Source organism: Oreochromis niloticus, linkage group LG15 (genome assembly GCF_001858045.2).
Source record: "Oreochromis niloticus isolate F11D_XX linkage group LG15, O_niloticus_UMD_NMBU, whole genome shotgun sequence".
Lineage (NCBI taxonomy): Eukaryota > Metazoa > Chordata > Actinopteri > Cichliformes > Cichlidae > Oreochromis > Oreochromis niloticus.
This window is the reverse complement of record NC_031980.2, coordinates 17,624,622-17,641,020: the sequence shown is the minus strand read 5'-3', so window position 1 is coordinate 17,641,020 and position 16,399 is coordinate 17,624,622. Positions and strand designations below refer to the sequence as shown.

The 16,399-nt window shown below is 41.9% G+C and overlaps 6 non-coding genes across 6 annotated transcripts; 1 reads left to right on the top strand and 5 right to left on the bottom strand.

Moving 5' to 3' along the window:
* The first annotated feature begins 8,372 nt into the window (after positions 1 to 8,372).
* trnaa-agc (transfer RNA alanine (anticodon AGC)) lies at positions 8,373 to 8,445 on the top strand. The gene has a single exon. It is a non-coding gene; the product is annotated as a tRNA-Ala (tRNA).
* A 797-nt stretch (positions 8,446 to 9,242) lies between these two features.
* On the bottom strand, positions 9,243 to 9,315 carry trnaa-cgc (transfer RNA alanine (anticodon CGC)). The gene has a single exon. It is a non-coding gene; the product is annotated as a tRNA-Ala (tRNA).
* A 288-nt stretch (positions 9,316 to 9,603) lies between these two features.
* Positions 9,604 to 9,676, bottom strand: trnaa-cgc (transfer RNA alanine (anticodon CGC)). The gene has a single exon. It is a non-coding gene; the product is annotated as a tRNA-Ala (tRNA).
* A 5,614-nt stretch (positions 9,677 to 15,290) lies between these two features.
* Positions 15,291 to 15,363, bottom strand: trnaa-agc (transfer RNA alanine (anticodon AGC)). Its single transcript has one exon. It is a non-coding gene; the product is annotated as a tRNA-Ala (tRNA).
* Positions 15,364 to 15,876: 513 nt separating this feature from the next.
* Positions 15,877 to 15,949, bottom strand: trnaa-agc (transfer RNA alanine (anticodon AGC)). Its single transcript has one exon. It is a non-coding gene; the product is annotated as a tRNA-Ala (tRNA).
* A 187-nt stretch (positions 15,950 to 16,136) lies between these two features.
* trnay-gua (transfer RNA tyrosine (anticodon GUA)) lies at positions 16,137 to 16,224 on the bottom strand. Its single transcript is given in 2 exon segments — positions 16,137 to 16,172; positions 16,188 to 16,224. It is a non-coding gene; the product is annotated as a tRNA-Tyr (tRNA).
* Between the last annotated feature and the right edge of the window lie 175 nt (positions 16,225 to 16,399).

Below are 16,399 nucleotides of genomic sequence, written 5' to 3'. Positions count from 1 at the left end.
CGGAAGAAAATTAAAAGTTTTGGTTTTGTGGCTCGAAAAATTAAAGAAAGTATGTTTAATAATTCAACAAGACCCGCACTTTCAACACATGTACATTCAAATTTTGGAACAGGCTCAACAATGCTTTTTGTTCAATAGTTTTTAGCCGTTCGAAAAAGTCATTTTATGGCTTTAACATTTCCAGTTGATAAGGAGAATGACAGCATTTCAAATGTGCGTCCAAAGGCTTTAAACATCCGCACTGTCTGTAACGACAGTATCAAACTACAGAGCATTGTTTTTACTAAAAGTCAACATTTTCAGATGAAAATTTGGCTGCTTTTTGTTTTTTCACTGTAACACACCCCTCAATGCCATTTTTAGGATATTCTTGGTGATCCCATTTTTTCATATTTATGCTTTTGGGAGTAAGGGGAATCTAATACGCACGTTGTCACTGTGTTTTGTACTGCCAACTGTGAGGGCTCTGCTTTTGCTTTGAGCAGTCTGTTTTTATTTTGTCTTGTGAGTGCGTGTTTTTCAAACAAGATCCTCGTCAGTTTGATTTTGTTACCACAATCTTTGTGTAAAGTTCACAACAGAGGTAAAGAGATTTAAACACACCAGTTTAAGGAGGCAGGCAGGGGTTGGACCAGCTGCACAGGGCAGGTGAAGCAGAGAGTGTCAGGGGAGATGTACAACAGAAGCAGAGGGAACATTTTACAAGATGATAAATGGCAGATTTTGTTGACAAGATTAAAAGACACGTCCATCAGAGTTCAGCAACATTTTAGTTTGATTAAATTAAAGTTTTTAAACTACACAGGGTTTATTTTCTCCTCTGATATAGTTATCATATTGAACATGTCAGTGATGGAAGAACGAAAGAGTATAAAGAAAAATAGTAAACGTGTGTCTAATTAAACTGTTCCTGTGGACCTTAAATCATCCTTTAATATGTTCGGTGTAACAAACATGAAGAAGAAGCACAGAAAAGATCATCAGACATTAATCTAATCAGTTTTCAGCCTTCATTCATATTTAAATCTTTCCTGCTAAGTGCAGCGTTTGATATCGTTGGCCATAACATTTTATTATAGCTATTATTAAATGGCGAGTCCTCTTCACTCACACTGAGGTTAATTATGAAGCTCCAGGGGCTTCTGTGCTAAGACCAGTTCTGTTTACATTACACATGCTTTAGAAGGCATAGCATACATTTTCACTGCTGTGCAGATGATACCCACTTTTATTGGTTAAACTGCCAGGATGTCTTAGACACATAATGAGCTTTAATTTTCTGCTTCTAAGTTCAGATAAAACTGAGGTTATTGTTACGGGATGTAAAAATCTTAGAAACACTGTCTAACAAGATCATTACTCTCGACGGCATTGCCTTGAGCCGCCTGTTGTAGTGATTTGGCACATTATAAGTAAAATTGAAGCACACAATCCCCGTAAAAGAAAAGACAGAGATATAAATTTTATAGAGAAATAGAGAACTACAAGAACGATTTTTCCAAAAGTATTACTGGCCTTGCCAAAGAAATTCAACAGTCTGTATGCATTAAACTTGATTGTGCCCTTGAGCTAAAGATCAGCAAAAAGAAGGCTCAAGATATACAGAGAAAATACAGAGATGTGATCGAAGAGCAGGTCATGCGGCTCTTGGGCAACTGCAAAAAATCAGCTCTGTCAGGTAAACGGCTGATAGATGTGTTTGAAAAGATGTGGACAGAAGCAACAATAAATGTGTGTGGTCTGGAACTGTCACGGTGAGTAGAATGAGGGACCCAAAAGCGAAGCTTTTGGAATGAATAGGCAGTGCATTTATTTACAGTGAGAAAGGGTTCAAACAACAGTCCAATGTACAAGTCGTCCTTTGTGTGTTTTGCAGTCACAAACATTCCCATTTATGTCCCTCTTTTTGTCTTCTCATCTCTGTGCATCTCATGGACAAAGACGTTCTTCCCTGCTCTTTTACTCTTTGAATTTTCCATGTGCAAAATAGGTACAGCCTGCAAAACCTCCTCAATAGCTATATGCACACTGCTAACCACATGAAAAAGGTTAGCTTTTCGACAGGGTTCCATGTCAAGACTGATATTTTTTTTACATTATACATGCCTGCATTCAGCTGTATTATGTAAAAGCTACAGGTATATTACTACTACTGTAACCTGTGTTCACTGGTGCCATTGGTGGGGTTCCATGCCAGAGTCCAGGGATGTTCCAGTGGTTTTTTTCAATGTCGTAGTCAAGCACATCTGTGAATGCTTTAATAGAAGGTTGCTTTTCAATTGTAGCTACAATTTTGGTCATTTTATTTAACTGGTCCAAGAGATGTTTCCTCTCTGTTATGCACTTGGAATAAGCTGAAACACCAGCAACATTTTGGTGTACAAAATGACAAACTGGCTTTTTAACAATTTGCCTCATCCTCAAAAATGCATGCACTGTGATTTGTAGGACATCTTTCATTTCAGTTGCATTCTCCATTGCAATGTTGATAATGGTTACATCGCTTAGACCAACGACAAAGGTTGCCAGCTGGTTGTCGTGCTCATAACTGTCCTCTAGTTGTGCCATGTCAGGAGATTTTAGACCTTCTGTATCAATGAGAACTATGAAGTCATATTTCAGCTCAGTTTTTAAATCTTCACCAACTTTGAGAAAGACCATATAAGCCCCTCTTGTGCATCTGCCACTGCTGACAGGAAACTGCACACCAAACATGGTGTTGAGGAGTGTTGATTTCCCTGTACTTTGAACACCCAACACAGACACTACCAACAGTCTGCTCTTCTCTCCAACCTTCCTATGAAGCTCCATCAGCACATCTGCGACCCATCTCTCTGGAATATTAGAAGCATCTCCATCCAAGAGTTCTAAAGGATATCCATCAAGCAGCATTTTAGCTACAACACTTGGCAGAGCATCTATTTCATCAACAGTTTTTTGTGAGTGCAAAGAAAACTCATAGATCAGCCCCATCTCTCTCATGTAATGCTCTATTCCTAAAGAGCTCTCCAGCAAAGCTTGATCCAGCTCTGCAATGAGTTTGGAGTCTTTCTTCTGACAGTCTTCTTTAAATTTCTCTCTCAATGTGGAGAGCTTTTTCTACTCTTTGAATTTGGAGAGGTTAGAAGCCAAAAGAGGTTAGAAGCCAAAAAGAGGGACATAAATGGGAAAGTTTGTTTTTGACCGTTCTTCCAGAAGAGAATTTATGAGGTCAGACACTGATGTTGGACAAGAAGGCCGGCTTGCAGTCTCCACTCTAGTTCATCCCAAAGGAGTTCTTTCGGGTTGAGGTCAGGACTCTTTGCAGGCTAGTCAAATTCTTTAACACCAATCTCACTTACTCCCTGGCTTGGCTTTGTGTACTCATGTATAGTCTTGTTGGTACAGAAAGGGCAGTGTGCCCATTGGTGATGGGTTTTAGTTTTTTTTTTTTTTAGTTTCTTCTTCTATCTTCTATCTGACAGCAATTTATGCTGTATTGAAATTTTCCCAAATATAGTACTAAAACGTGGTGTATTCATATGTATTATTGCTCTTTTGTTTCTCCAGGTTATGTGAGCCTGCAGGTAGGTATTAATGCCTACCACATTAATGGCTGTATTTTTACAGAAATTTGTACATGTTCTGGACACTTGGGTGAAGGCAGACCCTGAGCTGTCAACTGATCACCACCTAGTGGTGAGCTGGATGAGGTGGTGGGGGAGGAAGCCACTGATCTGAGCTGCAGACACAAGGTGGTTGGTGCCTGTCGTGGTGGTAAACCCCGAACCAAATGGTGGACACCAGAGGTGAGGGGAGCCACCAGGCTGAAGGAGTCCTATCAGACTTGGTTAGCCTGTGGGAGTCTGGAAGCAGCTGATAGGTACCAACAGGGCAACGCGGCTCAGGCAGTGTCTGAAGCAAAAACTCAGGTGTGGGAGGAGTTCGGAGAGGCCATGGAAAAAGACTTTTGTACTGCCTAGGAGAAATTCTGGCAAACAGTCAAGCGACTCAGGAGGGGAAAGCAGTGCTCTATTGTACATAGTGCCGGTGGAGCGCATAGCCGGCAATAAGTCAGACTCATTTCCAGTGGGTGATGGACCCAACCAGGGCTGCCCTTTATCCCAGATTCTGTTCATAATTTTTATCGAGAGAATGTCTAGGCATAGCCAAGTAGCGGAAAGGCTTCCGCTTGGGTGGTCTCAGAATCGCATCTCTGCTTTTCACAGATCATGTGGTTCTGTTGGCTTCATCAGGTAGTGGCTCCCAGCTCACACTGGAGTGGTTTGCAGTTGAGTGCAAAGCAGCGGGAATGAGAATCAGCACCTCTGAGGCTATGGTCCTCAGCTGGAAAAGAGTGGAGTGCCCAGTCTGGGTCAGGGACGAGTTCCAGGCCCAAGTGGAGGAGTTTAAGTATTTCGGGGTCTTGTTCATGAGTGAACGAGTTGCAACCCAGCCCCAGATAATGGGAAGAAGATGGATGGATGGATGGATGGATGGATGGGTAGGATGGATGAATGGATGGATGGACAAAAATAACTGCTGTGTCCCCTCCTTTCCATCCAAAACTGACACTGAACCTCTTCATTAAATCCCCCAAGCAGCTTTCTGTCGACTAGTTTTGCAGCTGACTTAATTGAATATGTATTTGTAGGAGTTTTCCTCTCAGACTGTTGCAGAGGAGCCAAAATACAAAACCCATGCAGACCATCAAGATATTTTAAAGGTGAGCCAATGGAATCACAGAGTATAAGACTGACATGAATTTTGTGGTGGTGATGTAACATCAACAAGCGCAGAATGCAGCTGACTCACTTCCTATTTGTGAAACAATGAGCACAAGGAAAGATGAACTTGTTTTCAGAGGAAAACTGTATCACAAACATTGTTGTCTCCCTAAATGAACAGCACCTTCCAAAAATAAAGAATTTTTAAGTTTCTGTGGCTTTCCAAGCAATCCTGAATTAAGAATGCCGTGGCTAATGAGAATGAGAAACAACAATTTCATCGTTACTGCACACAGCAAAGTCTACACTGCACTTCACTCCAGATCAGATCATTCAGCCAAAAACATTTGAAAGGAAAAGGAAGATAAATAACAGAGATGCCCCAGTACTATTTTAATGGAATGAATATTCCATTCTGCTACGAAGACCTGAGCGAGACAACCCAGCAGCAGAAGATGAGCAGCCTATGAAATGCAGTCCTACGGTGGATCATGATCATGCTCTGTCTCAGAAATTTCTGGCTTTGACCATGCAGTAACCAAAAACATGAAGTTAAAAGTATGAATAGAAGCATTAAAAAAATGCAAGATGTGGGAACTCAAAATTCAATCTACTTTTGGATTACAAAGATTTGTCGGGTCCAGTGATGACATTTGAGTCTACACAAGCGATTTCCTGTGTTGTTCAGTGTTTCATTTGGATAACTTAGGCAACATTTGCTACTCTAGCCCAACGTTACTGGCCTTGTGGATCAGTTTAATGAGTTGCATCAACAACCCTCAGCCCTAAGCAACAGCAAGTATGGCACTGGCCACAACAGACTCATAGAAAATGCTGACCATTCTCCAACAGATATTAAAAGACCTCAGCTGCATCAGAAAATGGAGATGGGTCTGACCCTTCCTGTACAATGCAGTTGTGTTTATAACCCAGTCCAGTTTATTGTCAGTGTGTAATTTATAGTCCTCCACTTTACACTCCACTCGACTTCTTGGATTGAACATTGTGTCACTGGTTTCCTGGTCCTCCTAAAGTCCACAATCATTTGCTTGTGTTTGTCACATTAAGCTACAGATGATTGGGGTTTCACCATTTGATGCTTCTCTACCAAAGAGTCCACCACAGTCCAATACTCCATCTCATCACCCCCACTGAAGCATCCAATCATTGAATCCACTGGAAAAGTAAAAAATCATGACACTCACAGCTGGTCCAGATAGGCGTAGACATGATTGAGCAGGTAGATGTTGGCATCTTCAACTCCGAGTCAGGCTAGTAAGCAGGGCTGGACTGGAACAGAAAATCGGCATTGGCATTTAGACTAGAGACCGGTCCACCAGGTATTATAGGAAAGGCCATAAAGCCTTTGAATGAAAACAAACGCTGTTTACAGTGATGTACACTGTGTTGTTGGTATATATGTATGATTTCTATACATTTTACATCAGATAAAAACTTTGATTGCAAGATTCAGATAATTATTTATTAAAAGCTAGACATTTTAAATGAGAATAAGAAAGAAAAGTATTTCTTTGTGCTCCCCTTTCCCTGTTAATGCCCTACCTGGCCCCCTGGCAAAACTTTGCTAGACCCGCCCCTGGACAGTTACCAGCTTACTTAGAAAAAGATCCTGGTGTTATTTGTCTCTCAGAAACAGTTCATAACTTCCCTTCAACTCATTCATGCCACCTAAAACTTAAACCTCCATCGCCTGTCCAGCTCTGATGATTCAGTAAGGACATCTCCTGGTTTCATCTTCATTTTTCCCTTTCACCACATATCCAAACCGATATCATGACCAGCAGCTTTTACAGCTGTGGCTCCAGCAAACATCAGCTGATACTAGAAAGTAATATTAAATCAATTCTAACAACAGCTGATCAAGCTTAAACGTGCCGCTGTTGTTTAGCGCGACATCCGCTGGTTTCCTCTTTCTGGCGCAAAGTGGGAGATAAACAAACAAGAGAGAAAAGCCGATCAGCTGATCATTGATCAGTTTCATGATTGAAGTAGCAACAGGAGAGGGAGGGGGAGAGAATGAGAGAAGAAGAGGCAGCTGCAGCGTAAAGACACAGAATAACTCCAGCTTTGTGTCTTTTTCCATTCTAGCTGAAGTCCAGGACAAACTGCAATCCTTTTCACCTCAATACGAAACGCGTAATATTTTCTCTGAATACGGGGCGATTCCGTTTTTTACAGGATGGTTGGCAACTCTACTAACTAACCTTATGAATAAAATAAAGTTCACTATTAGTAACATCATAGCACCCACCCAGGCTGTATAGAAACTCCGTCATGTTAGCTAGTACGCAGTATGAGTTATTGTAGCTAACGGTAAAAAGTCAGCATAACGAAAATAAACTTCTTACCTGAAGTTCAGTTCACCTGACACTCGGACCTGCGGCCGCCTCAGGTCTCTCCTCCTCCTGCCTCCCTCTTTCCCTCATCCACCTGCTGGCCTCTGTGGTAGCTCCGCCATAGCCACCACCAAACAACTGAGTTATTTTTACACATCTGCCAGCATCTGGCCAATCCACCACCTTTCATTGTTTATACCCCCCCTCCCAAAGAAAACAAAGAATGACCCTTTCCAGAGTCTTTATGACATGGAAAATCAGTACCATAGGTCTGTAATCCTAGCAACCACTGGGACCTGGCATCTTTGGTACAGAAATGAGGCATGATATCTTCCACAGCACCAGGACCCTCTGCAGCCTCAAGGTCATAACAGAATTTATTAACAACTCCACAAAGCTGGGGGTATAGTCCTTGAGGACACAGGGACTCACCCTTAAGTAATTCTCACCTCCTCTCTGTTGCCTGCTCTGAAGGCCCTGTTCTTGTCACTGAATCTCTCCCTTCGTAAGTATGTCCCTCTCTCTATTTTCAAACAACGGTAATTACACATATCTTCATCTCTTCCTCACCCTCTTTTTGGACTCCTCCTCCTTATTAAGCTACTTAGTTTTAGAAAAATTTCTAAATGAAGTTTCAAACCAAATGGGAAAAAAAACACATCCCAAGATGCCATGAATAGTTGTGGAAAAACGCTCAGTTTCCTCAGGGACAAGTTTTAGATTTTGGGCAGGTAGTTTTTAGTGCTGAATCTTTAAATGCAAAGGCTTACATTGTAGGAGGCTGTTCAGTACTTTCCTGTAGTATTTAATTCTGCAGTAGCATCCATCCATCCATTTTCTTCCACTTATCCGGGGCCGGGTCACGGGGGCAGCAGCCCAAGCAGAGAAGCCCAGACCTCCCTCTCCCCAGCCACCTCATCCAGCTTGTCCGGGGGAACACAAAGGCGTTCCCAGACCCCGTACTGCACCTCTAGTTATTAAGTTAAACATGTAAACAGGGTGATCTGAAACCTCTGCTGATAATGACCCATGCCTTTTTTCAGTAAATGGTAAAAGTTACTACACCCCCCCCCTCTTGTCATTGGCTGTGGTTTATGCTATGGTATATGATTTATTTTTGGTGCTGTGTCTCCAAGAAGAGAATACACTGTCCTAAAATATCTGTTCAATTAACCAAATTAATTTTACTTTCATCTCTGAAATAATCTTTATGTATTTGCTGATGATTCACTTTCAAAGTCCGACCTGTCTTACATATTTTAAGACTATTTATCAGTGTCTGGTGACATCATTCAGGCATGACTCATGTGGGGGATTAGCTCAAATGGTAGAGCGCTCGCTTAGCATGCGAGAGGTAGCGGGATCGATGCCCGCATCCTCCAAAAAGTATTCTATTAGGCATCGTCACAAAAACAGAGGAGTTCACACAGTGAAATCCCTCTCATCACCTACCCAGACAGGCATTGTCTTTTCACCCCACAAAGATACTGTACATGTTCAAGCATACAAGGGCAGCCCAACATCACAGAACTCTCAAATCACATTAAACACTGGTTGTCAACTGAGCGGACAATCATAATAAAGCAGTTCATTTCAATCTATAGATTCAAGCTGCTCGTAATATTATTGGCTACCAGATGCCAATAGACCATAGATGACTGTGTTAAAAAGCTTTGAGTAATGAACCCTTTTCTATACAAGGTTCAGTGTTTCATCACCAGTAACCAACTACCTCATACACATAAAACTTAGAGTGTATTCAAAGTAAATAAAGTTTATTTATTTATTATACAGACTTTAAAGATAAACATTTTCTGTTGATAAAAAACTCAAATGGTAGAGCACCTGCTTCACATGCACAGGCAGTGAAAAAGAAAAAAAGGTGGCAGGCAGTAAATCTAGTTTAGGGTAAGTCTTTCTTTAACAGTGACTATTTCACTCCTCCATTGTTTTAGGGTGAAAAATGAAAAAAATACAGACAGTCCATCCTTTAGCTCTGTATAAGCAAAGCGCAGAGTCTAGACAGATGGGGGGCATTGCATGTAGACCTTGAACTGGGATTGCTGCTCCTTCCAGTGTAACTTTACTTAACCAGGGGTAGCTGAACACAGAGCTTTAAGGAATCTGTTTACTGTGGAAAGGAAATGTTTTTGTGTTGATGCTTAAAAGTACGGCCGTTTGGAGGATGCGGGCATCGATCCCGCTACCTCTCGCATGCGAAGCAAGCGCTCTACCATTTGAGCTAATCCCCCCTGTGTTTTTGGCTGTAGCAAGATCACAATGCAATGATGAGTGCCACTGAAAATATATCAAGACATATGAGTTATTATTTGTCAGACTATATCAATTGCCCATTGATGATGGCTAAAGATTACATTGCTTTTTTCTGTGAAGGATATATTCCTGACTCTTGTGACGTACTAATGAAAGCCCAGTAACAGTAGGGTCTGGTAGGGGTAGCTAGTCACAGGGATTTAAGGGATTTGTTCACTCTGCAAATTAAATGTTTTCATGATGAGGTTTAAAGTGAAACACCCGTTTGGAGGATGCGGGCGTCGATCCCGCTACCTCTCGCATGCGAAGCAAGCGCTCTACCATTTGAGCTAATCCCCCTCTGGTTGCAGTTTACACATGTCACATGATCTTTGGTGTTTGCATATATGCAGTCCTGAGTACAGACACACCAGGGCTTTGCTTATGAACCTAGAACTGGGATTGCTCCTCTTTCCAAAAGTAGTTTAATGACATTTAGCTTCTAGTAGGGGTACCTGGTCACATGAACGTTTCAAATATTGTAAAGGCCATGCCCAGAATATCAAGTCAACACAGCACTTGAAATGATCTGTTACTTAGAAAAATGAATAAACTGCAATTGAAAAGTCTGGCTCATTGTCTTGAAAGGCAGAGTGCTCGTTTTGAATGGACAACTGTTCCTTGTTGCCCAAACTGCCACACTCCAAATTAGTTTTTTAAATATTTTTTTCCTTTCCAGGTAAGGAAATCCTAAAACGTTTGTTCTCTTAAATTAAAGCCACAGAGATGTGGTGTTTAGAAACAATGCATCTCAACTGTTCTGATACTCCTGATGCATATGGGATCCCTACAGGTTTTCGAGAAGGCAGCTGTCCTTCTCTCCTGGATCGGCTGGAGCTTTCTTTCGGTGCCTTCCCAGCTTTGACAAAAGTCCAGCTGGAGTAACCACATTTACTCAGGACCTTCTTGATGTGATGTTCTTCTGCTTCTCTGGCCGCTGTGTCTGTTGGGATGGTGTTCGCTCTCTGTTGTAGCGTCCTGATGACAACCAGTTTATGCTCCATTGGATGATGAGAGTCAAACCTTAAATACTGATCTGTATGCGTAGGTTTACGGTACACATCAGCTTTTAGATGTCCCCCATTACTGATGGAAATGTCACAATCTAAGAAGGCTAACCTGCTACTTCAGACAGTCTGTCACCCTTTTCCTGTAACCATTTCCTGGGTCTCGTTTCAGGGGCTCATAAGTATTTTCGTCACTGAGCAGTGACAAAATGTTCTCATGATAATCTTGCTAATCAATGCAGGTGTCATCCACATATCTGAACCAATGGCTTGGTGGTGTTCCAGGGTAGGATAGCAAAGCCCTCTTTTCCACTTCTTCCATGTACAAATTGGCCACGATGGGTGAAACCGGAGAACCCATGACACACCACTGTTTCTGCCTGTAGAACTGACCCTTGTATGTGAAGTAGGTGGTGGGTTTTGGTCAGTGGTTGTTGATCAATGGTCATGAAAATTTGCATAATTAAGATTAAGGAAGTGACCTCCTAGCCCATTGTTCCATCATTGGGCAGGTTTCAGTCATTATGCAAATGTACTGTTTATAAGATTGGGGAAACTTGCAGTCAGCTGAGACTGAAGAAGTCACTTGGATGAGTGACGAAATGTTTCTCCCACAAAACGCTACGTCCAGATGAACAGAATCAGCTTTTGGAGGTTGGTGCTTAAAGGTACGGCCGTTTGGAGGATGCAGGTATCGATGCCGCTACCTCACGCATGCTAAGCGCACGCTCTACCATTGGAACTAATCCCCCTGTGTCTCCTGCTGGTGCGAGAGCACAATGCAACAACGTGTGCCACTGAACCAATATCAAGACGCATTAGTTATTATTTGTCAGACTATATCAATCGCCCATTGATGATGACTAAAGATTACATTGCTTTTTTCTGTGAAGGATATATTCCTGAGTCTCGTGACAGACTTATGAATGCCCAGTAACAGTAAGGTCTGGTAGGGATAGCTAGTCACAGGGATTTAAGGGATTTGTTCACTCTGCAAATTAAAGGTTTTCATAATGAGAAAGCAAATGCTTACTAACAGAGCAGCGAAGTGCACCCATGGCAGAAGAATCCACAGCCACTTCCAGGACAGCGCAGATACGCGGTGCATGCGGCAAGGCATGCAGGCCATCACCAACTAGAGGAAGACAACACCTGCCTATGATGATAACACCTCCATATCAGATGCGCTGAACAACTTCTATGCACGGTTTGATGCTTGAATGACGTGTTGGTCAGGAAGTCCATCCCCCCCTCACAATTACCAGGTTCTGTGTCTGACCTCTGCTGATGTGAGGTAAACTCTTCGCATAGTTAACCCGTGGAAAGCTGCTGGCCCAGATAACATCCCTTGGACAGTGCTCAGAGAATGTGCAGACCAGCTGACAGATATTAATGGGAAGGAGGTTCTGTATGTAGGAAAAGAAACACTGTTGAACCATGTGTGAAATAAATAAAGAAATGAAATGAAATGTCCTCACTGACATCTTCAACCTCTCCCTGAGCACTGCTGTCGTCCCAACGTGCCTCAAGGCCACCACCATCGTCCCCATGCCAAAGAAGTCCCCAGTGTCCTGCCTCAACGACTACCGTCCTGTTGCACTCACACCCATCATGATGAAGTGCATCAAGAGCCTCATCATGAGGCACATTAAGACCTCACACTGTGAGCTGCCACTCACACTGGACAAACTGTAGTTCATCTATCGCCCAAACAGATGACGCCATCGCCACCACCCTAAACCCTACAATAAAGGCGCATGTTATGCTGTTCACAGCCTTCAGTTCAGCATTCAACACAATCATTGCCCAGCACCTGATTTGAAAACTGCGCCTGCTGGGCCTGAACACCTCCCTCTGCAACTGGATCCTGGACTTTCTGAAGAAGAGACCTCAGACAGTCTGAATGGGTAACAGCATCTCCAACGCCACCACACTGAGCACTGGAGCCCCTCAGGGCTGTTTGCTCAGCCCACTGCTGTTCACTCTGCTGACTCACAACTGTGCAGTAATGCACAGTTCGAACCACATCACGTTCACTGATGTCACGACTGTGGTGGGTCTCATCAACGTCCTGTTAAAATCTCCCAATTCTTTTAATCTTTGGGCTGAAGGAAGGACAATACTCGGTGTATAAATGCTCAATCAACAATATTTTATTTCCATACAATTCAACACTTAAGAGCATAAGAACGTCCGGACGGGAGAGATGCTTGCAGAGGGTCACAGCATGTCTCAAAATGGTGACGGGCTACTCAGCCTTTTATAGCCTCTAGTGGCCCCCACCTAGTCATAAAAAGCCTAAACATTCACATTCTTTCTCTCTTACGGCGCCTAAGTTATGACCTCGGCTCCCTGTCTTTCTGCTCTCTGTAAAGGTGGGGGCATGGAATGTGGTCTGTCTCTTCTGCTATCAGAACAAGGTCCTCTGCACCCAACATTCTCTTCATGATTCAGCAGTATGAAATGTCAAGAAACAGTGTAACACATTCAACAGTGTCTAATAATACAGGTCAATCCAATAGATCTAATGATTTTCACACTCTTTTAAGTCAGAAGTATAATGCAAACTAAAACTACATACTGATCACACACTCTATATTAAGGGGTATAATATGACCTACAACAGTTAACATAATTCAACTACTTTAACTACAGATATAAGATAACATATGATAACAGAATAATCTCACAGTCCTGAGCAGCTCCATCACTGTCTGGTATGGTAACTGCACTGTATCGGATCGAAATACCTTAGTGAGAGCAGCTGAGATTATTGGAGCCTCTCTTCCCTCCATCACAGACACTTATAGCACCCGAAGCATCCACAAAGCCACCAACATTGTGGGGGACCCCACACACTCTTCAGCCTGCTGCCTTCTGGAAAGAGGTACCGGAGCATCCGGTACCGGAGCATCCGGTCCCAGACTGCGAAACAGTTTCTTCCCCCAAGCTGTAAGATTCCTGAACACTCAGTGACTGGAATGACACACACACACACAAACACACACACACACCTTCATACATGTCACTACCAAGCACTTATCTGCAGTATCTCACACACGCACAGCTTCAGACACCAAGTTTCTTTTTGCACAATTCTTAGTATTTTGCACATTTCCATTGCACTTGTCTCTGTATTGTCCTGTTGTGTCTAGTGTCGTGCCGTCTTGTCTTGTTGCAATTTTTGCACATTGCACTTCACGCAGTCCTGTGTTTGTCTGTTACATGTCATATGTAGTACCAGGGTCTTGGAGGAACGTTGTCTCGTTTTACTTTGTACTGTACCATTAAACATGGTTGAAATGACAATAAAAGCTACTTGAATTGACTTGAGAAATGTTTTCGTGATGATGCTTAAAGAGAAAAGCCCATTTGGAGGATGCGGACGTTGATCCTGCTACCTCTCGCATGCTAAGCAAAGTTAGGCAAAGTTACTTAAATTCCAGGATCTGGTTAATTACAATACATCCATAATCTTATACAAAGCCTTTAATAAACTTCTACCTACAAATTTACAAACTGTATTTGAAATTCGAGAAAGGGCTTATAATGTGAGAGGCTTCGGAGAATTTAAATTACCCAGAACTCGAACAACCCGTAAAGGTTTTTGTGTGTCTGTATGTGGTGTGAAAATCTGGAACAGTCTGAGTTTACAACTGAAACAATGCAAAAATATTCATAAATTTAAATTCCTCTACAAACAGTTGGTCTGGTCACAGTATACTCAATGATGGTTTTGGTGTGCTCTGTAATGTCTGTTCTCTTACCATTGCTGGTATGGATTCAAAAAAAAAAGAAAAAAAAGTGTATGTATGTATATATATGTGTAGATGTGTGTTTGTTACTATGTAATTATTATTGCCTGTTACCTGTGGTAACGCAATTTATAATTAATATATTTTGTATTAAGTTATGAAGGTTCTATTTGTTGTTTGCGAGCTGCCGTTGAGATGCCCGGGGCTGTTGATGTGTTGTTTGGTTTGCAATGATGGGCGTAGCTGTGGGAAGCTATTGTTTTTTGTTGATGAGTGAGTATAGGGGTGGGATTTAATAAGTTTTCTTCGTCCCACTCCTTTTCAGGTAAATTTGTTTTTTGTTTTTGTGCACCTTATGTTTAATATATGTATTTTGTTGTGCCTGAAATGAACAAATAAACAAACAAAAAACAAGTGCTAATCTCCTTCTGATTGTTTCAGAGCTGCACATATGCAGTCCTGAGTACAGGCACATGAGGGCTTTGCATATGAACTTTGAACTGGGATTGCTCCTCCTTCCAAAAGTTGTTTAATAACACTTAAGTTCTAATTGGGGTACCTGGTCACATGAACTTTTTAGTCATTGTAAACGCCATGCACAGAATATCAAGTCAATGCAAGTAAACTTTTTACACAGTTTAATACAAAAAGCTCTAAAGCTAGTTAATTTTTCATGTGCGCTTGATTACATTTGCACTTTTTACCAAATGATAATAAGCTACCTCACAGTCATCTCATAGTAATGCCTCTCTTTCTTACATTCAGTGCTCTGCCATAGTTATTAGTGTTAAAGAAAACGTTGAAGCTGCAGATGTAACTTCTCTCTTGTGCCTCCAGGCGGCAGCACAGACACATCTACGGCTATCGGGGGGGTCATAAACATACAAATATGTTTATTCTCTATTTCAGGTCGTTTCTTCATTCTACTAATTAAGGTGATTTATTTAAAGTTATGTTTATATCAACTTCATATTTCATTAATATACACTGCCATATAGAAATAGTAATTAATGAATCAGTTCCTGTTTGCTTTACAGGTTTTACGATTTACTCTTAGAATGTATTAGTCTCCATAAACAATAAACAGTTTTAAATCCCATGAATATTTAAAATGCTCTATTTAAAATATTTTAACACGTCAAAAACGGAGCTTGGAGGATGCGGGCATCGATCCCGCTACCTCTCGCATGCTAAGCGAGCGCTCTACCATTTGAGCTAATCCCCCTACGCTTCAGGCGCAGCCTGTTTGCCCTCCCAACCCGTAATATCATGACGATTTGTCAAGTCCTGATGATGTTAGGTCGTGTTTTCCAAAGAGATGTACGTAAAACGAGCGTACATGTGTAGAGTCATTCCAAACGGTTATGTTTCCTCATGTTCGGTCCCCGGAAACGTAAGATATCGACGATTTGTCACCTAGCTTAAAATATTAGGCTTTGAAGGTGAGAACGTGTTGACAGCAGGGACCTATAATAACTTATACAAAGACTACCTGAGTTTGAAGTGTCGAACGAATTGATTTCAGTGAAATTCGTCGCAAAAACTTTCGTCAAAATGTAAATGTGACATTGGCATCTTCTTTCGTTGTGTGTCTCAGCCCCCCCCCCCCCAAAAAAAAAAATTACCAATTTTTAAAATAACCAATTTTTAAAATAACCATATTTTCTACTTGGTCTGGTTGGTTGCATTTTGCAACTTGAGAGCTAAAACAAACTCACGCCAACGAAACACAAAAATTTGGAGGATGCGGGCATCGATCCCGCTACCTCTCGCATGCTAAGCGAGCGCTCTACCATTTGAGCTAATCCCCCTTTAAGTGCGATGCCTTGTAACCTGATATAATATATATGTAATCGCGGTGGGCTATAGCCAGGAGAGTCTGTTTGTTTGCTAGCAATGGTGCTGGTTCGGCTAATGAACTGTATCTACTATGTAATCTGTATTCGATCGTTGCGCTTGTAAACCGTGAGAGAGAGAGAGGTAAAAAAAAAAGTCACCTCCTTCGAGCCGGATTTGAACCAGCGACCTAAGGATGTCTATTGAACTCCTCTACAGTCCTCCGCTCTACCAACTGAGCTATCGAAGGGGATGGTATCCCCTCCCCACGGTGTTTGTCTATAAGCGGGAGCGCTTCTCAGCAGGCGAGCGGAAGAAGCTGATTTACTGGGACAAGATACGTTTTTGAGAGTACTGCTTAGTCAGCGACACTTGACTAAAAATACATACCCAGGGTACTCTTCTCACATTGATCTATATTAAAA